This window comes from Rana temporaria, chromosome 2, assembly GCF_905171775.1.
Source record: "Rana temporaria chromosome 2, aRanTem1.1, whole genome shotgun sequence".
Lineage (NCBI taxonomy): Eukaryota > Metazoa > Chordata > Amphibia > Anura > Ranidae > Rana > Rana temporaria.
In genome coordinates this window covers 108,135,868-108,163,738 of record NC_053490.1, presented here as the reverse complement: position 1 = coordinate 108,163,738, position 27,871 = coordinate 108,135,868, and the positions used below count along the sequence as shown (strand labels likewise).

Genomic DNA, 27,871 nt, shown 5'->3' with positions numbered 1-27,871 from the left:
TTATGCTGGGCGTGGGGGAGTGAGGACAGATGAAACTTGGGGGGAAGTTCCACTGGCCACACTCACCCCATACCAAGGGTGGTAGCATCCCCTCTTGGAGGTTGATGAGTGGGTGTATTGGGTTTTGAGGCAGTTGATCCACAGGAAGGCGAAAAACCCCAGCAAAGCATGATCCAATGTGCTCCAGCTGGGGAAAAAATTCCTTCCTGATCCCTCGAGAGGCAATCGAATATTTCCTGGATCAGCCCTGTGTGTGGGGGAGAGCGGGCAATTGGAGCCCCACCCTCGGTGGTAAGTGAGTGGAGATGTGGGTGTTGGTGTGTGGAGAGCGGGGGAGGAGGGACAATCCCCCACACAGAGCTCCAGAGGGAGGAGCCATTGTCCAGACTACAGGTGGGTCACGACGTGTCTGTGTAATCTGCCGCCTCTGCTCAGGCTCTAAGGGAACTACAACTCCCAGCAATCTGTCCGCATGGGGAACTACACCTCCCAGCATGTACTGTGTAAGTACTGGGGGTTCAGCTCTCAGCCTGGAATAAGATGCTGTGGGACTACATATCCCAGCATGATTTTTTCTATGGAGATATTACAGGTCCCAGTGATCTCTACATATCCCAGCCTGCTCCCCTCCCCCTCCTCATGGGGGATTGCACCCCCCCAGTCCCACCGCCCTTCTCCCCTCCCCCGCAGGCCCACCCTTATCCTGGGGGGAGGGGACCCACCACCCTTGGTGGGAGAGGAGTGTGGGGTAAAATTACCCCTGAGGAGGGGGAGGGGAGCAGGCTGGGGTATGTAGAGATTGCTGGGACCTGTAGTACATCTATAGAAAAAATCATGCTGGGACATATAGTCCTGTAACATCTTATTCCAGGCTGGGAGCTGAAGCCATTACATACACAGTGCATGCTGGGAGTTGTAGTTCCCCATGCGGACAGAGCTTGCTGGGAGATGTAGTCCCTCTGTCCCCTTCCCACGGCGTCCCTCCGGCCTACAGACATGAATTTTCTCCTCACAAGATAGAACATCGAGGGAAGATGAAATCTCGGTTTAGAATTCTGGCAAGCAGCATCTTTGGAGCAGTGAGAGGAGCAGTGTGTATACCGCTCCTTCCCATTGAAAACAATGGGACACCGTGGTAATACCGCCAGCATTGCGCCTCTGCAGAGGTGCATTGTGGGCAGTATTAACCCTTTTTCGGCCGCTAGCGTGGGTTAATACCGCACCGCTAGCGGCCGAACAGTGTCATAGCGTGGGTTGTTAGTGCCTGGGGCAAGGCAAGTAATTTGCACCTCTCTGACCCATGGACTTACCTATATTCAGCTAGCTCCAATCTGGTCACATGATCCACTGTGTGAGACAGCGGTGGCTGTAGGGAAGAGGAGAGTGTGCTGGATAATGACTGGTAAAGCCTGGAGTGGTGACATTATGCATATGTTCCATCTTTTGTTGGTGGTCCCTCCTCTCCACACTTGTGACAGCGCCCCTCTAAATTTTGCGCCCAGGGCAGTGCCCCCCCCACGCCACTGGATGTCCGCGAACACCTAGGGTCAGTTATTTTTTTGCACTTTGTTTTTTATGATCACCACTGTGTTTTTAGGCCAAAATGTATTCTTCTACATGTCTTTAGTACAAATGTATATTGGTGATAGGCATCGGTAATTGGTATCGGCGAGTACTCGGTGTTAAAAAAAAATGGTATTGGTGCATCCCTAGTTCAAAATAATTTTTGCAACTTTATTTAGTAGCACCTTGCATGCAGTTACTGCTCTGATATAGATGTGATAACCCTTGATTACTGGTTCCAGCTGGCATGAAATATATCAGTGGCTTTTTCTTTCTTACTATGTTCACGTGTAAGAACTAAAGTTGCATGTCCTAAAAACAAAAGAATAATGGGGCATGATAGACTTTAATGGTGCACTAGGATAATACATACACTAATTCTTAAAATAATCATCTTTATTCCAACAATAATAAAAACATTACATTACAAGCTCTTGTGTGTTTCAATGTATAAAATATATGTCCCCTGGATGGACTTCTCATGTTGCCATCAACACCTATTACAGGTTAAACAATACAATGTATAGCTAGGTTACATTTCATAGTTCTGTAAAAATTGTCCAAGGGGAGAAAGTTGAAGGACTCCCAATTTGACGCCTTTCGGAGATTATTCCGCTTCTTCAGGAGAGGGGAGTGAAGAAGGCATCAATGTAATAAGTCTGAAAACAACAAGATACATTCGTAACAGTATCTAAAATTAAATGGTACAACATAAAATGCCATTTTAAACAACTGCAATGGTATACTGACCAATCCAATCCAGGCATGTCTGACATCAGCCTGGCCACCACATAAAAAATTGCCCACTTGCCCTGGGGGCAGGTATGAGGGAGCACAAGGAAAAAGGAGAACTAGTGAGAGGAGCATGAGCAGGTAAATATGACACATCGTCCTCTTGTTGCTATAGGTCTGACTAGTAAGCCACAAGGGGGCACCAACCTGCTAGTTAAAAATCCCTTGTGGGGGGGGGGGGGGTGTATATAAGGATGGCAACCACAGGTATTAAAAATGTACACCAACGTGGAGTAGTATCTATGTGTAAGAGGAATTACAATGCATAGAGTTATATGGGTCAAAAATGGGACTGCAGAATATACAATAACATCTCCATATATTTTTAAATCTGCTTGAAATACTTATATCAATATTCCTGACCAAAAGTATACTCCAAGATCACTGCAAAAACAAATGAAGAAGGCTTTTCTATAGGAACTCCCCAAAATAAAATCCTGCTTATAAATATTCACAGGGCATCTCCATACATATGTATATCAAACAGTGCTGCTGCCCCCCCCCCCCCCTTCCTTTCTAATACCCATAAGGTAAAGTAAAATGCTGCCTAATAGATGTCTGTTACCTTGATGTCCAATGTGATATTCCCCAAAAAAGGATGCCTCATGGTGTGCTAAACAATGCGTCTCTAATATGGCAAGACATGCTCTCCCTCACACTCCTCTCTACACCCCTAATGGGGGCACCGATGCTGGCTTCCTCTGTACGGTGCCTGACATAGTTACATAGTTATTCAAGTTGAAAAAAAGACAAGTCCATCCAGTTCAACCACAAAAAAAATAAACAAACAAAAAAAAAACACAGTACAATCCCATACACCCAACTCCATACCCACAGTTGATCCAGAGGAAGGCAAACAAAACCAGCAGAGCATGATCCAATTTACTACAACAGGGGAAAAAATTCCTTCCCGATCCCCCGAGAGGCAATCGGATTTTCCCTGGATCAACTTTACCTACAAATCTTAGTACCCAGTTATATTATTACGGTACATTTAGGAAAGAATCCAGGCCTTTCTTAAAGCAATCTACTGAGCTGGCCAGAACCATGTCTGGAGGGAGTCTGTTCCACATTTTCACAGCTCTTACTGTGAAGAAATCTTTCCGTATTTGGAGGTGAAATCTCTTTTCCTCTAGATGTAAAGAGTGCCCCCTTGTCCTCAGTGTTGACTGTAAAGTGAATAACTCAACACCAAGTTCACTATATGGACCCCTTATATATTTGTACATGTTGATCATACCCCCCCCCCCCCCATATTCTCCTCTTCTCCAGAGTTAATACATTTAGTTCCTATAGTCTTTCCTCATAGCTGAGCTCCTCCATGCCTCTTATCAGTTTGGTTGCCCTTCTCTGCACTTTCTCCAGTTCCCCAATATCCTTCTTGAGAACTGGGGCCCAAAACTGAACTGCATATTCCAGATAAGGTCTTACTAATGATTTGTACAGGGGCAAAATTATATCTCTCTCTGGAGTCCATACCTCTCTTAATACAAGAAAGGACTTTACTCGCTTTGGAAACCGCAGCTTGGCATTGCATGCCATTATTGAGCTTATGATCAACTAAAACCCCCAGATCCTTCTCCACTACAGATCCCCCCAGTTGTACTCCCCCTAGTATGTATGATGCATGCATATTCTTAGCCCCCAAGTGCATAACTTTACATTTATCAACATTAAACCACATCTGCCACATAGTTGCCAATCAGACAGAGCATTGAGGTCGGCTTGTAAATTGGAGACATCCTGTAAAGACGTTATTCCACTGCATAGCTTGGTGTCATCTGCAAAGACAGAAATGTTACTTTTGATCTCAGACCCAATATCATTTATAAATATATTGAAAAGTAAGGGTCCCAGCACTGAACCTTGGGGTACACCACTGATAACCTTGGACCATTCAGAGTAAGAATCATTAACCATCAAACTCCCTCCGCCGTCCTCATCACAGATTTTTAACCTGTTTTCTTTACCCAATAGAATCAAAGTTCGCCTGAACCAATTGAAATACAGTGCATTCGGAAAGTACAAACATTGCTTTACTTTTTCACCATTTCGAAAATAGATTAAATCCATTATTTTCCTCAAAATTCTACAAACAATATCCCATAATGCCAATGTGAAAGAAATCTGTTTGAAATCTTTGCAAATTTATAACAAAAAAAAAAAATCACATGTACAGAAGTATTTACAGCCTTTGCCATGACACTCAAAGTTGAGCTCAGGTGCATCCTGTTTCCACTGATCATCCTTGAGATGTTTCTACAACTTGATTGGAGTCCACCTGTGGTAAATTCAAGGCCGAAGGTTTGCCACAAGATCTTTTAGGCCCCATTCACACCTAGGCGTTTTTACGCCTGAAGCGCACTGCTCACAAACGCCAGAGGGGAGAATTAACATTATTCCCTATGGTGACTGTTCACACCTGAACGCCCAAACGCCTGTCGCGCGAAGCTCAAACAAGTCCCGGACCTTTTTTTGTCGCGCAAATCGCGCGACAGCGGCGTTTGAGCGATTTTTTTCCCCATAGAAAGTAATGGGAAACGCGCGTATTGAGCGTATCGCGCGACAACGGGCGTTTGCTATGGGCGTTTCGTCGCTTTAATCAATAGAACTTGTCGCCCATGCAGAAGATTAAAAAAAATCTACCAACATAGCAACAAGTGATGAAAAGATGATAATTTTTCCTATTGGCTAAAATAAGAAACGCCGAAGTACAAAAACGTCGCACGACGCTGTATGCAAACGCGCAAATAAGCATGAATACGCGCGAAAAAAAAACGCCCGAAAAAACGACCGAACGCCCTACGCTCAGGTGTGAATGCAGCCTTATCGGTGGCGGGAGAGTGCCCCCCCCCCACTCCTGCAGCGCTCTGGCTTGTCTCTTACCAGTAGCAGCGGAGGTGATCAAGTAATTTCCCCTGTCTGGCTGGCTGCCGAGTGAGGGGAAGATGGCCCCCACCTGGCTCCATAGTATTGACTGGTAGAAGCGACGTCGATCATCACTTCTGCTCAATGCTCTTAAACGAGAAGTTTTTTTTTTCCCTCCAAATTACCTTTTTTTTATTATTATTGCATTTTTGTATAAGTATGAGATCTGAGGTCTTTTTGACCCCCGGTCTCATATTTAAGAGGACTTGTCATGCTTTTTTTCTATTACAAGGGATGTTTACATTCCTTGTAATAGGAATAAAAGTGAACCATTTTTTTTTTTTTAAAAGGACAAAAATTAAAATTGGCCCGTCCAAATGAGCTTGCACGGAAACGCATACGTGAGCAGCGCCCGCATATAAAAATGGTGTTCAAACCACACATGTGAGGTATCGCCTCGGGAGTGAGAGCAATAATTCTAGATCTCCTCTGTAATTCAAAACTGGCAACCTGTAGAAATTTTTAACCACTTGGCAAGGTGACTCTCAATTGTCGGGAGGACGTCTATAGACGTCCCCGGCTCCTCAGGCCACTGGGGGGCGCGCGACGCACATCCGCTGCATTACTGGGATGCCAATGCGCGTGCCTGGCGGCCGCGATGTCTGCCAGGCACCCACGTCCTGTCAGGGAGAGAGGAGACTGATGCTGTGTCCCTTGTACATAGGGACACAGATCGGTCACCTCCCCCAGTCAGTCCCCTTCCCCCACAGTTAGAAACACTATGCAAGGTACACATTTAACCCTTCCTCACCACCTAGTGTTAACCCCTTCCCTGCCAGTCACATTTATACAGTAATTAGTGCATATTTATAGCTGTGAATGGTCCCAAAAATGTGTCAAAAGTGTCTGATGTGTCCGCCATAATGTTGCAGTCCCAATAAAAATCGCAGATCGCCGCCATTACTAGTAATAAAATAAATAAAAAAATGTCCCCTATTTTGTAGGCACTATGGGCCAGATTCTCGTACAATTGCGGCCGTGTAACGTAACCCGTTTACGTACACCGCCGCAAGTTTTCAGTGTAAGTGCCTGATCCACAAAGCACTTACCTGTAAACTTGCGGCGGTGTATCGTAAACACGTCCGGCGCAAGCCCGCCCAATTCAAATGGGGCGTGTACCATTTAAATTAGGCGCGCTCCCGCGCCGGACGTACTGCGAATGCTCAGTTTAGAAATTCCCGCCGTGCTTTGCGCGATGTGACGTCATTTTTTAGAATGGCGACGTGCGTATCGTCCATTCGTATTCCCGGACGTCTTACGCCAAAACAAAAAAAAATTGAAATTCGACCCGGGAACGGCGGCTATACTTTAACATGGCTCGACTAAAGTTAAGGCATGTTAAAGCAGGTGTAAATTTGCGACGGGAAAAAATTACTAGTGACGACGTAACGAATGCGAAAACCGTCGTGGATCGCCGTAAATGCTCATTAGCATACCCGATGCAGGAAAACAACGCAAACTCTACCCAGCGGCGGCCGAAGAATTGCATCCTAAGATCCGACAGTGTAAGTCAATTACACCTGTCAGATCTTAGGGCTATCTATGCGGAACTGATTCTATGAATCAGCCGCATAGATAGGACAAGAGATACGACGGTGTATCAGGAGATACGCCGTCGTATCTGTTCTGTGAATCTGGCCCTATAACTTTTGCGCAAACCAGTCGCTTATTGCAATTTTTTTTTTCTTTTACCAAGCATATGTAGAAGAATACGTATCGGCTGAAACTGAGAATTTTTTTTTTTTTAATTGGGATATTTATTATAGCAAAAAGTAAAAAATATTGTGTTTTTTTTTTCAAAATTGTCGCTCTTTTTTTGTTTATAGCACAAAAAATAAAAACCACAGAGGTGATCAAATACCACCAAAAGAAAGCTCTATTTGTGGGGAAAAAAGGACGTCAATTTTGTTTGGGAGCCAAGTCGCATGACTGCGCAATTGTCAGTTAAAGCGACGCAGTGCCGGAAGCTGAAATTTCACCTGGGCAGGAGGGGGGTATATTTGCCCAGTAAGCAAGTGGTTAAACAACACCTATGGCGATATTTAGGGGTAAATGTTTGTCGCTATTCCACGAGCGGGCGCAATTTTAAAGCGTGACATGTTGGGTATCAATTTACTCTGCGGCTTCACAGCCTGGTTCCCTACTGCGCATTTATGAGTCGCGCTGCGTGTCCTTACTGGTCCCTGGTGTTTTCTGGGACCTGTGTGTCTCTCAGAAGACAGCATGGGGGGGGGGGGGGGGGGCGGACATGGCGTAGATCGCCAGGCGGAATCTGCGGCGATCTATGCCCAGAAGTGGGCGCAAATACCTGTATTAAACAGGTATCTGCTCCCCCCCCCCCCCGAAAGGTTCCAAATGTGACACCGGAGGGGGGAAAAAACGGAAAAGCAGAAGTTCAATATTTGGGTGGAACTTCGCTTTAAGTGGCAAAGTGCACTGTTTTCAGTATCAAATTATGTTTATTGAGCTCATATCAAATGTATACAGTGGGGATCGAAAGTTTGGGCACCCCAGGTAAAAAATTGTATTAATGTGCATAACGAAGCCAAGGAAAGATGGAAAAATCTCCAAAAGGCATCAAATTACAGATTAGACATTCTTATAATATGTTAAAAAAAGTTAGATTTTATTTCCATCATTTACTCTTTTAAAATTACAGAAAACTAAAAAATGGCGTCTGCAAAAGTTTGGGCACCCTATAGTTTTTCTACCTTTATTTTGCAGAATCCAGTGCCGTCACATGACTTCAATTCTACTTCCTTCTGAGACAAAAATCAGCCAGTGGGTGTGGTTACTGAAAGCTAGTGACATCACTTCCTGGGAGGGACATTGTTCTGTGTAGCCAGTGGGTGTATACAGGATGGAAAGCACTGATCAGTGTTCTCTTATTGAAAATCCTAATTCATGAGAAAATAAAAAGTCCCATCCACACAGGAGGGGGGATGGGAGGTGCAATGCACATATACAGTATAGCTGTAAACAGGAGCAGGGAGCTGGACACGGGGGTGGGGGGGATGTTTATACGACTTTTGATGTGACTTTCATCCAGAGAGTAAAATTGGATCAAAGCTGCACTCAGAGTTGCACCAAAGTCACACTCCAAAGTCGCACTATAGCCTTAGGCTACGTTTCCACTAGTGCGGCTCCAAAGCTGTGCGATTTAGAGTGTAACTTTGAGTGCAACTTTGATCCAAGTTTACACTCTCTGGATGAAATTTGCATCAAAGCATTGCAGGTACCTTTTCAAAGTCGTATAGATGGGAACGTTTGCCATTAAAGGAGTTGTAAATAAATACAAAAATTTGCTGAAATGACTGTTTACAGGGTATAGAGACATAATAGTTAACTGATTCCTTTTAAAAACGATTAAAAATAGATAAAAATCAATCATATAATGTACCTGTAGTTTCTAGTTTCGTTTTTGCATGTTGTTTCCTGCTTCTCTGCTGTACAGCGCCACAGAGCCAATACAGGGCAGTGATGGTTTGGAAAATGAAACCGATTGGTGCTGAGGGGTTTTAGACACACAGTAATCACACCTCCTTGATTAGTGACCACAGAGAGAAAGCTCCCAACACTGTGGTTATCAGGAAACACACAACCAGGAAGTGTGGAGATCAGAGAAGAATTACAGCAACTTGAGAGCAAAAACAAACAATGAGGACATGAAAACAGCACTGCATTAAGGTAAAGGAAGCTATTAAGATAAAAAAAAAATCCTTTACAAACCCTTTAAAATCAATGGGCTGTGACTTGTCATGCGACTTAATGTGTCCAAAGTCGCATGACAATTCATACTGATGGAAATGTAGCCTTAAACTCATTACTCAAATGTAAGCTCCATCAGCTGGGTGTGTGCCACATCATGCACAGTACCACACCATGCATGCAGTGCCAACACACCATGCACACAGTGCCAATGACACCATGCACACAGTGGTTGTACACTGTAGAAAATCTTCAGCATGTTGCATTATAATCTAACAAACAGAACATACTTCTAAAGCCTGAGCTTTAGAGGAGGGATGGGGGTGGGGCTGGGCAGGTCTAGGCATGTCTGTCTAAAGGAGAGGAGGGATGGGGGTGGGGGCGTGTATCAGAGAAGGACAACGTTTTCAGGAAGTGAGAGGCCCCCATGCAGAAGTCAGAAATAAGGAAGTAAGGTTGTCCCTGAAGAACAGGAAGAAGCTGATTGTCTGGATTTGATTCGATTTTCTGATGCCTTGTGTATACGACCGGGTTTTCCGACCGGAAAACTGCGAGGAGAGCTTTTGGCCGGGAATCCCTGCCATGTATATTGCTCCCCAAAATCCATAAAAAAAAAAAGAATCAGCTCTTTTTTTTCCCGTCGGGATTCCCGGCTGACTTTTTCCTGTCGGAAATCCCGAACGTGTGTACGAGGCATTAGCGACACAAACTGCTATACAGAAAATGAATAGTGTCAAAGATAAAGATATTTTACATATAACGAATAGAAAATTTTAAATTTTTGACTGGACTTACCACTTTAAAGGATAAGTTCACCTTTTAAAAAAGATTGCATAATTTTGTGCAGGTAAAAAAATGTGCATTTACCATTTTCTTTTTTTAGGAGCCTGCAATGCATTGCACCAGCAGATTGGGGTTCAGTGCAGGACTTCTGCAGACTGTTCGTGTAAGCTGTCTGTTCATCCGTTTGGCGGATCGGATTGGATGAAAACTGACTCTACGGTCCGTCTTCATCCAACCCTCCATAGGGGAGAGCGGCGCTCTGACAGGTCGGTCCCTGCAAAGTGTGCAGAGACAGACCTGTCATCTGCCTGCACAGTGGGGATCGACAGAGTGATCCCCGCTGAGCAAAGCGGTGCCCGTACATGCACACGTACGTGTGAAAGGGCCCTGACTACAGACCACATCTACACCCTGCACAGCCTCATCAAGAACCATGTCCACCACACAAAACATGGGAAGATATTCGCCTGCTTTGTGGACTTTAAGAAGGCATTTGATTCAGTGTGGCACCCAGGCCTGTTCCTCAAACTATCGGAGAGTGGAATAGGAGGGAAAATATACAACGTCATCAAGAGTTCATACACCGAGAACAGCTGCAGCGTAAAGGTGAATGGGAAAAGAACTGAACACTTCGGGCAGGCCCGAGGAATCAGACAGGGCTGCAGCCTTAGGCTGCATTCACACCTTGGCATATTTACGCCCGACGCCCGTGCCGCTGGAGGGGTGATTTAACATTGATGTCTATGGAGATGGTTCACATCTACACGCCGAACTCCGAAACGCTGTACGCCTGAAGCTCAAAACAAGTCCTGGACCCTTTTTTTCAGGCGGCTTTCGGCGTTCAGCGTAGACAACAATGTTAAATGTTTTGTTAAAAAAAAATACGCCGCAATTTGTCGCGGCAAAATATGCCGCGTTATAGTGTGAATGCAGCCTAAGTCCAACCCTCTTCAACATCTACATCAATGAACTACCTGCAGCTCTAGAATCCTCCCCAGCACCAGGACTGACTCTACACGACACTGAGGTGAAGTTCCTGCTGTATGCGGATGACCTCCTACTTCTGTCACCAACAGAGAAAGGCCTACAAGACAGCCTGGAAGTGCTGGAGAAATAGAGTGCCACATGGGCACTACCAATCAACTCGAGCAAAACAAAAACCATGGTGTTCCAAAAGAAAAATACAACACAAACAAAGAGCCCTTCCTTTACAATAAACAACTGCACTGTGGATGAAACTAACAGCTACACATACCTCGGCCTAGACATCAGGGCCACATCAGGAATTATGGGGCCCCTTACACAGCTGCCGCCTGAAATTGAGAAGCGGGGAGGCTGCCACGAATTGAGAAGCGGGGGGGGGGGGGGCTTTACAAAGAAATAAAGAAAAATATATATAAAAAAGGGGGGTAGCCATCCGGGGGCCCTGGGGGCCTCTGTCTGGACCCTTTAATAAAAAGAAAAAAATATATATAAAAAATATATATTTAAATGTATTTATTTTTAAAAAGGGGGGTTGCCATCTGGGGCCCTGGGGACCTTTAATAAAATACATTATATATATATATATATATATATATATATATATATATATATATATATATATATATATATATACACACACACACACACACATTTTTTTTTTTAGAAAAATTAATTACAAAAAAAGGGGGGGTTGCCATCCGGGACCTCTGGGCCCTTTAATAAAAAATTAATAAAAAAAAAAAGGGGGTTTGCCACATGGGGCCATGGGGACCTCTGAGCCCTTTAATAAAATATATATATATTAGGGGTGCAACGGATCAAAAAACTCACGGATCGGATCGATCCTCGGATCAGGAGTCACGGATCGGATCATTTTCGGATCAGCAAAAAAAAAAAAAAAAAGGGTCCGTTTTTTCATTGGTCCAAAAAAAAAAAAAATTATATATATATATATATATATATATATATATATATATATATATATATATATATATATAATAAAATAATATATTTTTTTTTGGACCAATTAAAAAAAGGAACCTTTTTTTTTTTTTTTTTTTTGCTGATCCGAAAAAAGAGCACAATAGCAATTCACAGGGGTGGATTAAAGAGGAAGCAGGTGAGGCTGTTTGGGACTTAAAGTACAATCTTGATGTTTTTACATCAAAATATATATATATATATATATATTTTTATTTTTTTTTTGCTGTAAAAACATCAAGATTGTACTTTAAGTCCCAAACAGCCTCACCTGCTTCCTCTTTAATCCACCCCTGTGAATTGCTATTGTGCTCTTTTTTCCCCCTTTCCCCCCCCTCCTCTCACACCAGTGCTTCACTGCTAACATTCCCATTCAGCTTGCTAGAGCCCAGTGCACAGCGTGACACGCCTCCCCGGGGAGGCGGGGAGGCGTGTCACGCTGGGCTCTGGCAAGCAGACTGGCCGCCGCTCCGGAGCTAGGCCGAAGCCGGGGACTTTCCTAGGCCTAGGCTCCGGAGCGCTCCGCGGATCGCGGGGTGTGCCGATCCGAACGGGGTGGCCCGTTCGGATCACGGATCGGTGACGATCCGTTACACCCCTAATATATATATATATATATATATATATATATATATATATATATATATATATATATATATAAAATAATATAAAAAATAAATAAAAATAAATTATAAAAAAAAGGGGGGTTGCCCTCTGGGCCCTTTAATAATAATAATAATAATAATAATAATAATAATAATAATATAATATATATAAAAAATAAAAGAAATAAAAAAATATATAAAAAAAATATTTTTTTTTTATAAAAAAAGGGGGGGGGGGTTGTCATCCAGGGCCCTGGGGATCTCTGGGCCCCTGGGGACCTCCAACCCCTAAAAAAAATGGCCCTTTAATAAAAAATCACAATAAAAAAAATTAGCTACCTAGCGGCAAAAGTGACACTAATACAGCGATCAGAAAAATGATCGCTTAGTGACACTGGCAATAGGGGGTGAAAGGGTTAACTAGGGCAGTGATCAAGGGGTTAAAACTTTATTAGGGGGGTACTGGGCTACCCTGAACCTAACACTAACTGCCTGTCACACTAACTGTCACACTGACACTAAATGCAGTGATCAGTACGAATATGATCACTGCATTCAGTGACACTGTGACAGGGGGGTGGGGGGGTGATATGAAGGGGTTAATGTGCCTATGTGTACAAGTGTCAGTGTAGTGTTGGTGCGACTTACTGTGACGTCTTATCTCCTCTAGGCGGTTTGAAAATACCGCCGACAGGAGAGCTGCATCACTTCCTCTGCCAGTGTTTACATTTTACAGGCAGAGGAAGTGACACGGCGGGACACGACGGGATTGGCCGAGAGCGATCACGAGGGGGCGGACAGAAACGAACAGCCGCCCTCTCAAGACGGATCGTTCCCCGAGGTAAGCCGCCCGCCGCGGAGGGGGTCCCGATCTGACTCCCGACCTGCTAGAAGGCAGGGACGTATATATACGCTCATCTGCCTGTACGTACCATTCTGTGGACGTAAATAGGCGTGCGGCGGGCGTTAAGTGGTTAAAGGGGGTTGCCATCCGGGCCCCTGGGGACCTGCGGGTCCCTTACAGGTTTACTGCCTGTACCCCCTTGATGGCGGCCCTGCTAGACATTACCCAATCAAGAAGTTTCAAGCCAGCCATAGAGGCACTAAAAGACAAGGCATGCAGAGCCTACTATGCCATCAGGAGACTGCTGTACCACCTAAAACCACCCGTGAGAGTCTGGCTCAGAATATTTGATAGCGTCATCGCCCCAATCCTTCTTTATGGCAGTGAAGTTTGGGGTCCTGTCACCTACCCAGACCAATCCAAATGGGACCCCAGCCCAACAGAAATATTCCATCTGGAATTCTGCAAGCACCTCTTCCAAGTCCATCGGAGCACCTCCAACAGTGCTTGCCGGTCCGAGTTGGGCAGATTTCCCTTACTTCTCGCAGTACAGAAGAGGGCGCTATCATACTGGAACCACCTACAAAACAGCAGTCCCAACTCCTACCACCATAAAGCCTTACTGGACAGTAAGAACCAGTCCAAGCCGTGTGGCCTGCAACAACTCATCAACACCTTGTCTATCCCAAACTCTCAACAATTCAGCCTGACAAAATCTCAAATAAAAACCATAATGGATAACTCCAAAGAAAAACACGTGGGAGAATGGAGATACGAAATAAAAAACTCCAAAAAACTAACAATTTACCAGTCACTGCAGAGAGACTACAAACTGGCCCCGTACCTGGAGGTGCTACAAGACCCCAAAGACAGACAGACAGACAATGAGCCTGTACAGACTGAGTGCCCACAGCCTGGAAATGGAATTAGGACGGCACAGACAGACCTACAAGCCTAGGGAGAGGAGACTGTGCCAGCAATGTGACCTGGGGGTCCCTGAGGATGAGGAACACTTCCTGTTACATTGCCCCAAGTACTCATCAGTGAGGGACACTCACTTCCAGAGACTCTCCGCTCTCATCCCGGACTTCAATTCTACAGGAGAGAAGAGGAAACTCCAAATTCTACTGGAAGAAGAGGAGCCAATGGTGAAGAGAGCTGCCCAATATGTGACAGCATGTCACAGACTGAGAGGGACATGAGAAACTGAGGACTTTCACAGACTTATGTCCATTCCCCTTTATATTACCCCCCTTCCCCTTTTCCTATACAAACTCAACTGCTTTGGCAATGCTAACATGTATTTGGTCCTGCCAATAAAGATTATTTGAATTGAATTGAGAGAGGAATATAGAGAGGAGTATAGCGAGAGAGAGAGAGAGAGAGGTATACAGAGAGGAGTATAGCGCGAGAGAGAGGAATACAGAGAGGAGTATAGCGCGAGAGAGAGAGAGGAATACAGAGAGGAGTATAGCGAGAGAGAGAGAGAATACAGAGAGGAGTATAGCGAGAGAGAGAGAGAGGTATAGAGAGAGAGAGAGGAGGATAGCGAGAGAGAGGTATACAGAGAGGAGTATAACGAGAGAGAGAGAGGAGTATAGCGAGAGAGAGAGGTATACAGGGAGAATAGCGAGAGAGAGGAGGATAGCGAGAGAGAGAGAGAGAGGAGGATAGCGAGAGAGAGAGGAGGATAGCGAGAGAGAGAGGAGGATAGCGAGAGAGAGAGGAGGATAGCGAGAGAGAGAGAGAGAGGAGGATAGCGAGAGAGAGAGAGAGGAGGATAGCGAGAGAGAGAGAGAGAGAGAGAGGAGGATAGCGAGAGAGAGAGGGGAGGATAGCGAGAGAGAGGAGAATAGCGAGAGAGAGAGAGAGAGAGAGGAGGATAGCGAGAGAGAGAGAGAGAGCGGAGGATAGTGAGAAAGAGGAGGATAGCGCGAGAGAGAGAGAGAGAGAGAGAGAGAGAGAGAGAGAGAGAGAGAGAGAGAGAGAGAGGAGGATAGCGAGAGAGAGAGAGAGAGAGAGAGAGAGAGGAGGATAGCGAGAGAGAGAGAGAGAGAGAGAGAGAGAGAGAGAGAGAGAGGAGGATAGCGAGAGAGAGAGAGGAGTATAGCGAGAGAGAGAGGAGAATAGCAAGAGAGAGAGGAGGATAGCGAGAGAGAGAGGTATACAGAGAGGAGTATAGCGCGAGAGGGAGAGAGAGAGGAATACAGAGAGGAGTATAGAGAGAGAGAGAGAGAATACAGAGAGGAGTATAGCGAGAGAGAGAGAGCGAGGTATACAGAGAAGAGTATAGCGAGAGAGAAAGAGGAGTATAGCGAGAGAGAGAGATATACAGAGAGGAGTATAGCGAGAGAGAGGTATACAGAGAGGAGTATAGCGCGAGAGAGAGAGTAGTATAGCGAGAGAGAGGATAGCGAGAGAGAGAGAGGTATACAGAGAGGAGTATAGCGAGAGAGAGCAGGATAGCGAGAGAGAAAGAGAGAGAGGAGGATAGCGAGAGAGGAGGATAGAGAGAGATAGAGAGGAGGATAGCAAGAGAGAGAGAGGAGGATAGAGAGAGATAGAGAGGAGGATAGCAAGAGAGAGAGAGGAGGATAGAGAGAGATAGAGAGGAGGATAGCAAGAGAGAGAGAGGAGGATAGCGAGAGAGAGAGAGAGAGAGAGAGAGAGAGAGAGAGAGGAGTATAGCGAGAGAGAGAGAGGAGAAGAGAGAGAGAGAGAGAGAGAGAGAGAGGAGTATAGCGAAAGAGAGAGAGAGAGAGGTATACAGAGAGGAGTATAGCGAGAGAAAGAGGAGGATAGCGAGAGAAAGAGGAGGATAGCGAGAGAGAGAGGAGGATAGAGAGAGAGAGAGAGAAGAGGAGCCAATGGCGAAGATAGCTGCCCAATATGTGACAGCATGTCACAGACTGAGAGGGACATGAGAAACTGAGGACTTTCACAGACTTATGTCCATTCCCCTTTATATTACCCCCCTTCCCCTTTTCCTATGCAAACTCAACTGCTTTGGCAATGCTAAAATGTATTTGGTCCTGCCAATAAAGCTTATTTGAATTTGAGAGAGAGAGAGAGAGGAGGATAGCGAGAGAGAGAGAGAGAGAGAGAGAGAGAGAGAGAGAGAGAGAGAGAGGAGGATAGCGAGAGAGAGGAGGATAGCGAGAGAGAGAGAGAGAGAGAGAGAGAGGAGTATAGCGAGAGAGAGGAGTATAGCGAGAGAGAGAGAGAGAGAGAGAGAGAGAGAGAGAGAGAGAGAGAGAGAGAGAGAGGTATACAGAGAGGAGTATAGCGCGAGAGAGAGAGGAATACAGAGAGGAGTATAGCGAGAGAGAGAAAGAGAGAGAGAGGTATACAGAGAGGAGTATAGCGCGAGAGGGAGAGAGAGAGGAATACAGAGAGGAGTATAGCGAGAGAGAGAGAAAGAGAGAGAGAGGTATACAGAGAGGAGTATAGCGCAAGAGGGAGAGAGAGGAATACAGAGAGGAGTATAGCGAGAGAGAGAGAGAGAGAGGTATACAGAGAAGAGTATAGCGAGAGAGAGAGGAGTATAGCAAAAGAGAGAGGTATACAGAGAGGAGTATAGCGAGAGAGAGGTATACAGAGAGGAGTATAGCGAGAGAGAGAGAGGAGTATAGCGAGAGAGAGGATAGCGAGAGAGAGAGAGAGAGAGAGAGAGAGAGGGGTATACAGAGAGGAGGATAGCGAGAGAGAAAGAGAGAGAGAGAGAGGAGGATAGCGAAAGAGAGGAGGATAGAGATGGAGAGAGAGAGAGAGAGAGGAGGATAGCGCGAGAGAGAGAGAGAAGTAGAGAGAGAGAGGAGAATAGCAAGAGAGAGAGGAGTATAGCGAGAGAGAGAGGAGAATAGCGAGAGAGAGAGAGAGAGAGAGAGGTATACAGAGAGGAGTATAGCGAGAGAAAGAGGAGGATATAGAGAGAGAGAGAGAGAGAGAGAGAGAGAGGAGTATAGCGAGAGAGAGAGAGAGAGAGAGAGGTATACAGAGAGGAGTATAGCGTGGGAAAGAGGAGGATAGCGAGAGAGGAGGATAGCGAGAGAGAGAGGAGGATAGACTTATGTCCATTCCCCTTTATATTACCCCCCTTCCCCTTTTCCTATGCAAACTCAACTGCTTTGGCAATGCTAACATGTATTTGGTCCTGCCAATAAAGCTTATTTGAATTTGAGAGAGAGAGAGAGAGAGAGAGAGAGAGAGAGAGAGAGAGAGAGAGAGAGAGAGAGAGAGAGAGAGAGAGAGAGAGAGAGAGAGAGAGAGAGAGAGAGAGAGAGGAGGATAGCGAGAGAGAGAGAGGAGGATAGCGAGAGAGAGAGAGGAGTATAGCGAGAGAGAGAGAGGTATACAGAGAGGAGTATAGCGCGAGAGGGAGAGAGAGAGAGAGGTATACAGAGAGGACAGTGGCGGAACTACCGCCATAGCAACCCACGCGGGCGCTATGGGGCCCGCAGCCGAGTGGGGCCCGGTGAGCAGGGCAAGGCAATGAGGTTTTTTTTTTTTTTCTTTTTCTCACCGCCGCCGCCGAGTGTCTAGTGCGGCTCTAGTGTATGGCTTTGCTGAGTGCGGCTGCGACGATTTAAAAAAGAGCGCGCCGCGCTGTGATACATGTCCCGCCCTCCCCCTCCTAGAGAAGACTAGCTCGTGTGATAGAGCCAGTGTGCTGTCTGTCACACAAGCTGGTCTAGAGGAGGAGGGCGGGACATGTATCAGCGCGCCAGAACCCAGTGGGCGAGAGAGAGAGGAGAATAGCAAGAGAGAGAGGAGGATAGCGAGAGAGAGAGGTATACAGAGAGGAGTATAGCGCGAGAGGGAGAGAGAGAGGAATACAGAGAGGAGTATAGAGAGAGAGAGAGAATACAGAGAGGAGTATAGCGAGAGAGAGAGCGAGGTATACAGAGAAGAGTATAGCGAGAGAGAAAGAGGAGTATAGCGAGAGAGAGAGATATACAGAGAGGAGTATAGCGAGAGAGAGGTATACAGAGAGGAGTATAGCGCGAGAGAGAGAGTAGTATAGCGAGAGAGAGGATAGCGAGAGAGAGAGAGGTATACAGAGAGGAGTATAGCGAGAGAGAGCAGGATAGCGAGAGAGAAAGAGAGAGAGGAGGATAGCGAGAGAGGAGGATAGAGAGAGATAGAGAGGAGGATAGCAAGAGAGAGAGAGGAGGATAGAGAGAGATAGAGAGGAGGATAGCAAGAGAGAGAGAGGAGGATAGAGAGAGATAGAGAGGAGGATAGCAAGAGAGAGAGAGGAGGATAGCGCGAGAGAGAGAGAGAGAGAGAGAGAGAGAGAGAGAGAGAGGAGTATAGCGAGAGAGAGAGGAGAATAGCGAGAGAGAGAGAGAGAGAGAGGAGTATAGCGAAAGAGAGAGAGAGAGAGGTATACAGAGAGGAGTATAGCGAGAGAAAGAGGAGGATAGCGAGAGAAAGAGGAGGATAGCGAGAGAGAGAGGAGGATAGAGAGAGAGAGAGAGAAGAGGAGCCAATGGCGAAGATAGCTGCCCAATATGTGACAGCATGTCACAGACTGAGAGGGACATGAGAAACTGAGGACTTTCACAGACTTATGTCCATTCCCCTTTATATTACCCCCCTTCCCCTTTTCCTATGCAAACTCAACTGCTTTGGCAATGCTAAAATGTATTTGGTCCTGCCAATAAAGCTTATTTGAATTTGAGAGAGAGAGAGAGAGGAGGATAGCGAGAGAGAGAGAGAGAGAGAGAGAGAGAGAGAGAGAGAGAGAGAGAGGAGGATAGCGAGAGAGAGGAGGATAGCGAGAGAGAGAGAGAGAGAGAGAGAGAGAGGAGTATAGCGAGAGAGAGGAGTATAGCGAGAGAGAGAGAGAGAGAGAGAGGTATACAGAGAGGAGTATAGCGCGAGAGAGAGAGGAATACAGAGAGGAGTATAGCGAGAGAGAGAAAGAGAGAGAGAGGTATACAGAGAGGAGTATAGCGCGAGAGGGAGAGAGAGAGGAATACAGAGAGGAGTATAGCGAGAGAGAGAAAGAGAGAGAGAGGTATACAGAGAGGAGTATAGCGCAAGAGGGAGAGAGAGGAATACAGAGAGGAGTATAGCGAGAGAGAGAGAGAGAGAGAGAGAGAGAGAGAATACAGAGAGGAGTATAGCGAGAGAGAGAGAGAGAGAGGTATACAGAGAAGAGTATAGCGAGAGAGAGAGGAGTATAGCAAAAGAGAGAGGTATACAGAGAGGAGTATAGCGAGAGAGAGGTATACAGAGAGGAGTATAGCGAGAGAGAGAGAGGAGTATAGCGAGAGAGAGGATAGCGAGAGAGAGAGAGAGAGAGAGAGAGAGGGGTATACAGAGAGGAGGATAGCGAGAGAGAAAGAGAGAGAGAGAGGAGGATAGCGAAAGAGAGGAGGATAGAGATGGAGAGAGAGAGAGAGAGAGGAGGATAGCGCGAGAGAGAGAGAGAAGTAGAGAGAGAGAGGAGAATAGCAAGAGAGAGAGGAGTATAGCGAGAGAGAGAGGAGAATAGCGAGAGAGAGAGAGAGAGAGAGAGAGGTATACAGAGAGGAGTATAGCGAGAGAAAGAGGAGGATATAGAGAGAGAGAGAGAGAGAGAGAGAGAGAGAGAGGAGTATAGCGAGAGAGAGAGAGAGAGAGGTATACAGAGAGGAGTATAGCGTGGGAAAGAGGAGGATAGCGAGAGAGGAGGATAGCGAGAGAGAGAGGAGGATAGACTTATGTCCATTCCCCTTTATATTACCCCCCTTCCCCTTTTCCTATGCAAACTCAACTGCTTTGGCAATGCTAACATGTATTTGGTCCTGCCAATAAAGCTTATTTGAATTTGAGAGAGAGAGAGAGAGAGAGAGAGAGAGAGAGAGAGAGAGAGAGAGAGAGAGAGAGAGAGAGAGAGAGAGAGAGAGAGAGAGAGAGAGAGGAGGATAGCGAGAGAGAGAGAGGAGAATAGCGAGAGAGAGAGAGGAGTATAGCGAGAGAGAGAGAGGTATACAGAGAGGAGTATAGCGCGAGAGGGAGAGAGAGAGAGAGGTATACAGAGAGGACAGTGGCGGAACTACCGCCATAGCAACCCACGCGGGCGCTATGGGGCCCGCAGCCGAGTGGGGCCCGGTGAGCAGGGCAAGGCAATGAGGTTTTTTTTTTTTTCTTTTTCTCACCGCCGCCGCCGAGTGTCTAGTGCGGCTCTAGTGTATGGCTTTGCTGAGTGCGGCTGCGACGATTTAAAAAAGAGCGCGCCGCGCTGTGATACATGTCCCGCCCTCCTCCTCCTAGAGAAGACTAGCTCGTGTGATAGAGCCAGTGTGCTGTCTGTCACACAAGCTGGTCTAGAGGAGGAGGGCGGGACATGTATCAGCGCGCCAGAACCCAGTGGGGGAGCATCGTGACAGATGACCGCCGTGAGACGTGAGTCACAGCACAGGCTAAGTGAGGGGGACCTGATGTTTTTTTGATGATAATGATGGGGACGGGACGGGCGGCTGGCTTGGCTTGCAATGGTTTTTTTAATGATGATGGGGATGGGGGGGGGGGCTGGCTTGCAAGCATACGATTTCACTCCCTGAAAAAGGGCGCCCGAACCTCCCTGATACCAGCTGCCTGTGATGACCTTACACACAGCCCTAATGCTGTGATGCCACCTACTGTCTGCTGTCATCATCATGCTTCTCGTCATCCCCCTGTTCCTGGCATCCCAGTGGGATGCCAGGAACAGGGGGATGACAAGGAGCACGATGATCCCACATCCTACTTCTGAGGCCTGTCATACATTTTATCACCCCTGTCATCTCCATCCTCCCCACCACCCACCCCTGTCATCTCCATCCTCCCCGTCACCTCCCTACCACCGACCCCTGTCATCTCCATCCTCCCCGTCACCTCCCTACCACCCACCCCTGTCATCTCCATCCTCCCCGTCACCTCCCTACCACCCACCCCTGTCATCTCCCTCCTCCCCGTCACCTCCCTACCACCCACCCCTGTCATCTCCATCCTCCCTGTCACCTCCCTACCACCCACCCCTGTCATCTCCATCCTCCCCGTCACCTCCCTACCACCCTCCCCTGTCATCTCCATCCTCCCCGTCACCTCCCTACCACCCACCCCTGTCATCTCCATCCTCCCTGTCTTCTTCCTGCCACCCACCCCTGTCATCTTCCTACCACCCCCTGTAATCTTCATACCACCCCACCCCCTTAAATTTACTGGTGCACATTACATATGATGGATGCAGGGACATTTTCTTTGGGGGGTGGGGGACGCACGTAGCTGGTCTTGCCTAGGGCGCCAAATTGCCTAGCACCGGCCCTGCCTGCACTGAGGGGCAAATTTCCGCCAGCCCGCTCCACTCCCCGCTGCACTGTGAGACAAATTGTTGCCAGCCCGTTCTGCCCGCTCTGCGCTCCACTGTGAGACCAGCCAGCCCGCTCCACCTGTTCTGCCAGCACGCTCCATTCACCTGGGCGTTGCGGGCAGAACAGGAGAACAGTCAGCGGGTGAGCGGGCTTGCTTGCCAATCAGCGGGCGGGGGAGCAGAGAGATGACATCATCTGCATCATTGCAGATCTGTCCCCACTGTGCGGGCAGCAGAGAGATTACATTATCTCTCTGCTGCCTGCCTTTACTCTGGGACACAGCAAGTGGCAATCCGCAATGTGTGGCAGGTGATGTGGCAAGTGACAATCTGCTACGTGTGGCAGGTGACGTTGTGGCAAGTGACAATGTGTGACAGGTGGCGTCGTGGCAAGTGACAATCTGCATTGTGTGGCAGGTGGCGAGTGACAATCCTCAATGTGTGACATCGTGGCAAGTAACAATCTGCAATGTGTGGCAGGTGACAACCCGCATCTGGTGACGCGGCAAGTGACAATCCGCATCTGAAGGCAGGTGACGTTGGCAAGTGACACGCTCGGGGCTCCTACTGATTCTGCAATATGGCGAGTTGAACTATTTTATATAACAATGTAATAATAGAAATTATGCACTTCAAGCATTTTTATTATTTTTTTTTTTTTTTTTACTAGTAATGGCAGTGATCTGTTTTTTTTTTTTGAGACTCCGACATTAGGGTGGACAGGTCAGAAACTTTTGACAAATTTTTGGGACCATTCACATTTATACAGCGATCTGTGCTATTAAAATGCACTGATTAATGTGTAAATGTCACTGTCAGGGAAGGGATTAAATGTGTTCCCTGGGAGGTGTTTCTAACTGGGGGGGTGGGACTGACTGGAGGAGGAGAGAGATCTCTGTTCCTAATCACTAGGATAGAGCCATGACAGGTCCTCTTTATACTCCTACATACATGTATAGAGCCATGACTGGTCCTCTTTATATTCCTATATACATGTATAATGCCATGACAGGTCCTCTTTATACTCCTATACATGTATAGAGCCATGACAGGTCCTCTTTATACTCCTACATACATGTATAGAGCCATGACAGGTCCTCTTTATACTCCTACATACATGTATAGAGCCATGACAGGTCCTCATTATACTTCTATATACACGTATAATGCCATGACAGGTCCTCTTTATACTCCTATACATGTATAGAGCCATGACAGGTCCTCTTTATACTCCTATACATGTATAGAGCCATGACAGGTCCTCTTTAGTTATAATGATATCAAATAAAGGATGTGGGGCATTTTGGTGGGCGTGATATTTTTTTTCTGGGGGGGGGGGCCCATACAACATTTTGCTATGGGGCCCTGTGATTTCTAGTTACGCCCCTGAGAGAGGAGTATAGCGCGAGAGGGAGAGAGAGGAATACAGAGAGGAGTATAGCGAGAGAGAGAGGAGTATAGCGAGAGAGAGAGGTATACAGAGAGGAGTATAGCAAGAGAGAGGATAGCGAGAGAGAGAGAGAGAGAGGTATACAGAGAGGAGTATAGCGAGAGAGAGAGGAGTATAGCGAGAGAGAGAGAGGAGGATAGCGAGAGAGAGAGGAGGATAGCGAGAGAGAGAGAGAGAGAGAGAGAGAGAGAGAGAGAGAGAGCAGTATAGCGAGAGAGAGAGGAGTATAGCAAAAGAGAGAGGAGGATAGAAAGAGAGAGAGAGGTATACAGAGAGGAGTATAGCGAGAGAAAGAGGAGGATAGCGAGAGAGAGAAAGAGGAGTATAGCGAGAGAGAGAGAGAGAGAGAGAGAGAGAGGAGTATAGCAAGAGAGAGAGAGAGAGAGAGAGAGGTATACAGAGAGGAGTATAGCGAGAGAAAGAGGAGGATAGCGAGAGAGGAGGATAGCGAGAGAGAGAGAGAGGAGGATAGAGAGAGAGGGAAGTATAGCGAGAGAGAGAGAGAGAGAGAGAGAGAGAGAGAGAGAGAGAGAGAGAGAGAGAGAGAGAGAGAGAGGTATACAGAGAGGAGGATAGCGAGAGAGAGAGGAGGATAGCGAGAGAGAGGAGGATAGAGAGAGAGAGAGAGGAGGATAGCAAGAGAGAGGAGGATAGAGAGAGAGAGAGAGGAGGATAGCAAGAGAGAGGAGGATAGCGCGAGAGAGAGAGAGAGGAGTATAGCGAGAGAGAGAGAAGAATAGCGAGAGAGAGAGGAGTATAGCAAAAGAGAGAGAGAGAGAGAGAGAGAGAGAGAGAGAGGTATACAGAGAGGAGTATAGCAAGAGAAAGAGGAGGATAGCGAGAGAGAGAAAGAGGAGTATAGCGAGAGAGAGAGGAGTATAGCAAGAGAGAGAGAGAGAGGTATACAGAGAGGAGTATAGCGAGAGAAAGAGGAGGATAGCGAGAGAGGAGGATAGCGAGAGAGAGAGAGAGAGAGGAGGATAGAGAGAGAGAGAAGTATAGCGAGAGAGAGAGAGAGAGAGAGGGGTATACAGAGAGGAGGATAGCGAGAGAGAGAGGAGGATAGCGAGAGAGAGGAGGATAGAGAGAGAGAGAGGAGGATAGCAATAGAGAGGAGGATAGCGATAGAGAGAGAGAGAGAGGAGTATAGCGAGAGAGAGAGAGGAGACTAGCGAGAGAGGAGTATAGTGAGAGAGAGAGGTATACAGAGAGGAGTATATCGCGAGAGGGAGAGAGAGAGGAATACAGAGAGGAGTATAGCGAGAGAGAGAGAAAGAGAGAGAGAGGTATACAGAGAGGAGTATAGCGAGAGAGAGAGAGAGAGAGAATACAGAGAGGAGTATAGCGAGAGAGAGATAGAGAGGAGGATAGCGAGAGAGAGAGGTATACAGAGAGGAGTATAGCGAGAGAGAGAGGGGAGTATAGCGAGAGAGAGGATAGCGAGAGAGAGAGGTATACAGAGAGGAGTATAGCGAGAGAGAGAGAGAGGAGGATAGAGAGAGAGAGAGAGAGAGAGAGAGAGAGAGAGAGAGAGGAGGATAGCAAGAGAGAGGAGGATAGAAAGAGAGAGAGAGGAGGATAGAGAGAGAGAGAGAGAGAGAGAGAGAGAGAGAGAGAGAGAGAGAGAGAGAGAGAGAGAGAGAGAGAGAGAGAGAGAGAGAGAGAGGAGGATAGCAAGAGAGAGGAGGATAGAGAGAGAGAGAGAGGGAGAGGAGACTGTGCCAGCAATGTGACCTGGGGGTCCCAGAGGATGAGGAACACTTCCTGTTACATTGCCCCAAGTACTCGTCAGTGAGGGACACCCACTTCCAGAGACTCTCCGCTCTGATCCCGGACTTCAATTCTACAGGAGAGAAGAGGAAACTCCAAATTCTACTGGGAGAAGAGGAGCCAATGGTGAAGAGAGCTGCCCAATATGTGACAGCATGTCACAGACTGAGAGGGACATGAGAAACTGAGGACTTTCACAGACTTATGTCCATTCCCCTTTATATTACCCCCCTTCCCCTTTATATTACCCCCTTCCCCTTTTCCTTGCTTTGGCAATGCTAATATGTATTTGGTCCTGCCAATAAAGCTTATTTGAATTTGAATTTGAGAGAGAGAGGAGGATAGCAAAAGAGAGGAGGATAGAGAGAGAGAGAGAGAGAGAGAGAGAGAGAGAGAGGAGGATAACAAGAGAGAGAGAGGAGGATAGTGAGAGAGAGAGAGAGAGAGGAGAATACAAAGAGAGAGGAGTATAGCGAAAGAGAGAGAGGTATACAGAGAGGAGTATAGCGAGAGAAAGAGGAGGATAGCGAGAGAGGAGGATAGCGAGAGAGAGGAGGATAGCGCGAGAGAGAGAGGAGGATAGCGAGAGAGAGGAGATAGCGAGTAGGGGTGCAACGGATCGTGCCCGATCCGCGATCCGAACGGGTCGACCTGTTGGATCGGCACAGTATGCGATCCGCGGAATGCACCGGCGCTGCAGCCTTAAGAAAGACCGCGGCTTCGACCTAGCTCCGGAGCGGTCGGCCATCTTGGTACACTCGGCGGCGGTGCGCGCTCGTGGATCTTTTCTATTCTGCAAGAGCGCGCTGACTCTGCATGCAACCTGAGTACAGTGAGACGGACCGAGTACATCAGTACAGTGAGTTGGCTAATGGCTATTACAGGGGAAAAATGGCTATACACACAGTGTTACCGTTTACTAGTGTGGGGGCAATGTTGGCTATGACTATTATTACAGTGGCAAAAATGGCAATTACAGTGTTACTGTTTTACTAGTGTGGGGGCAATGTTGGCTATGGCTATTAATAATAGCTATAGCCAACATTGCCCCCACACTAGTAAAACAGTAACACTGTAATTGTCATTTTTCCCACTGTAATAGTCCCAAAAATGTGTCAAAATTGTCCAATGTGTCCGCCATAATGTCGCGGTCACGAAAAAATAAATCGCTGATCGCCGCCATTGGTAGTAAAAAAAAATAATAAAAATGTAAAAAAAGACAAAACTTTTGTTTGCCTTGTGTTTTTTTTTTTTTTTTTTTACTGATCCGAAAATGATCCGATCCGTGACTCCTGATCCGATGATCGATCCGATCCGTGTGTTTTTTGATCCGTTGCACCCCTAATAGCGAGAGATAAGTATATGCCTTTAAACGCACTGCAAACACACTAAAATGCATGTAAATGCAGATGCAGAAATGCACAGTGAACACAGGGATTGTGGTGTAAACAAGCCTTAAATCAGGAAGAAAACAGTTAAAAAAAAAAAAAAAAACATGCAGGAGGCTCCGCCCACCTAAGTATATTCTAGTGTTCTGAAAAAAGAAAGTTCCAGGCCCTGCACAGTGACATCACAAAGCTAACCCCCACAGAGCCTTTATATTCCAGACGCATAGGGCTCAGCCTCAGATAACACAGAGCGTTGAGGAGTGTGGATGTGTTGTTATTTGTCTCTGACAAAACAAGCGAAAATGAACAAGTTATTGTCATTATTTCTTATTGTGTTGGCCATGCCAATTGCAATGATCAACGGATTACCGATTCCATCAAAAGGTTAGGACTCTATTATATATTTGTAGTTTTCATTGGAATAAAGGAGAGTACACATTATACACATTGCACTTTCATATTCGGAGCTTTGCTTCACTCATGTGACTTAAATCTTCCTGGATTCATTTGAAATCAAACTGTCACTTTGTAAAACATGAACCTCCCCCTCCCCCGAAGTGTCAGTTATTTATGAAAATGACAAAGACCCTGAAAGCTTTGTGAAGTGAGCCCAATACACTGCAGTGTAGTAGATAATAGAAGCCATAGAGATCCATCCTATATACAGGACATGGGAATCCCAGTGTACATCACATGGAGGGAGGAGATTACAGCTTCTTTACAATTACTTACATATGGTCACAACACCCGTGTGAGAAGGCTGTGCTGGAAGCAACTTCATCACCCTAGAAATGGCATTCAGGGAACGGTTACTAGACATACAATAACCCGCCCCTCACCTAAGTCACGCCTATATCCACCCCATACCCGCCTCTCATCTCCACCCCCTACATACCTTCTAGCACCGCCCCCTTTTGAGAATAGGGAACCAAGTATGATTCGTAAGGAGGTCTGGCTGCAGAGTGGAGCTCCACCGATGACAGGAAACATATGGCCTCCACTCCAATTTTTTTTATTTTTTATTACTGAACTTCATTGGGAATCTCTGCAGCTGGAGCGCCATAGGAAACATGTGTCCTCCACCTTTTTTTAAATGAACTTTAATGTAACAAAACAACAAATAGACAACACTACAGGAAGTGGAGCCTGGGATTTGCAGAAACACAAGATATTTTTGGGAGGTTTTGTACTTCCTGTTAAAGTGCTGTCCTTCAGTTAAAGCGGAGTTCCACCCAAAATTGGAACTTCCGATTATCCCACTCCTCACCCCCTTACATGCCACATTTGGCATGTAATTTTTTTTGGGGGGGGTGGGGGCTTTAGGAGGAGTGGGACTTAGGGTTGCCACCTCATCCCTTTAAAACAGAACACATATTAATTACACAGGTTCTGTGGCTAATTAAGGTGGTAATTAGGACTCATTTGGTGCCTTACCTGCATTCAATTAGCCTCAGAACCTGTGTAATTCATATGTGTTCTGTTTTAAAGGGATGAGGTGGCAACCCTAGTGGGACTTCCTGTCCCACTTCCTCCTTCCGCTGAGAGGCTGGTTAGGCGATTAAGCTTAAATGCCTACAACAGCCCCTCCCTGTAGGCGATCGCCTAGGACACGTCACAGGTCCTAGGTGATCTCCTGTCCAATCAGACGGCGCCGGGCCACGCCGCGCGCACATCCGCAGTGCCGCTTGCGCATGTGCAGTGGGTGCCTGGCCGTGAAGCCGAAAGCTGTCACGG

General features: G+C 46.7%; 1 long non-coding RNA gene across 1 annotated transcript; it reads right to left on the bottom strand.

Annotated features, from left to right (window-relative positions):
• Nucleotides 1-1,944: 1,944 nt before the first annotated feature.
• Nucleotides 1,945-26,982, bottom strand: LOC120929361. Its single transcript, XR_005747377.1, has 2 exons — nt 26,870-26,982; nt 1,945-2,222 (listed from the first exon to the last, which is right to left on the bottom strand). It is a non-coding gene; the product is annotated as an uncharacterized LOC120929361 (long non-coding RNA).
• Between the last annotated feature and the right edge of the window lie 889 nt (nt 26,983-27,871).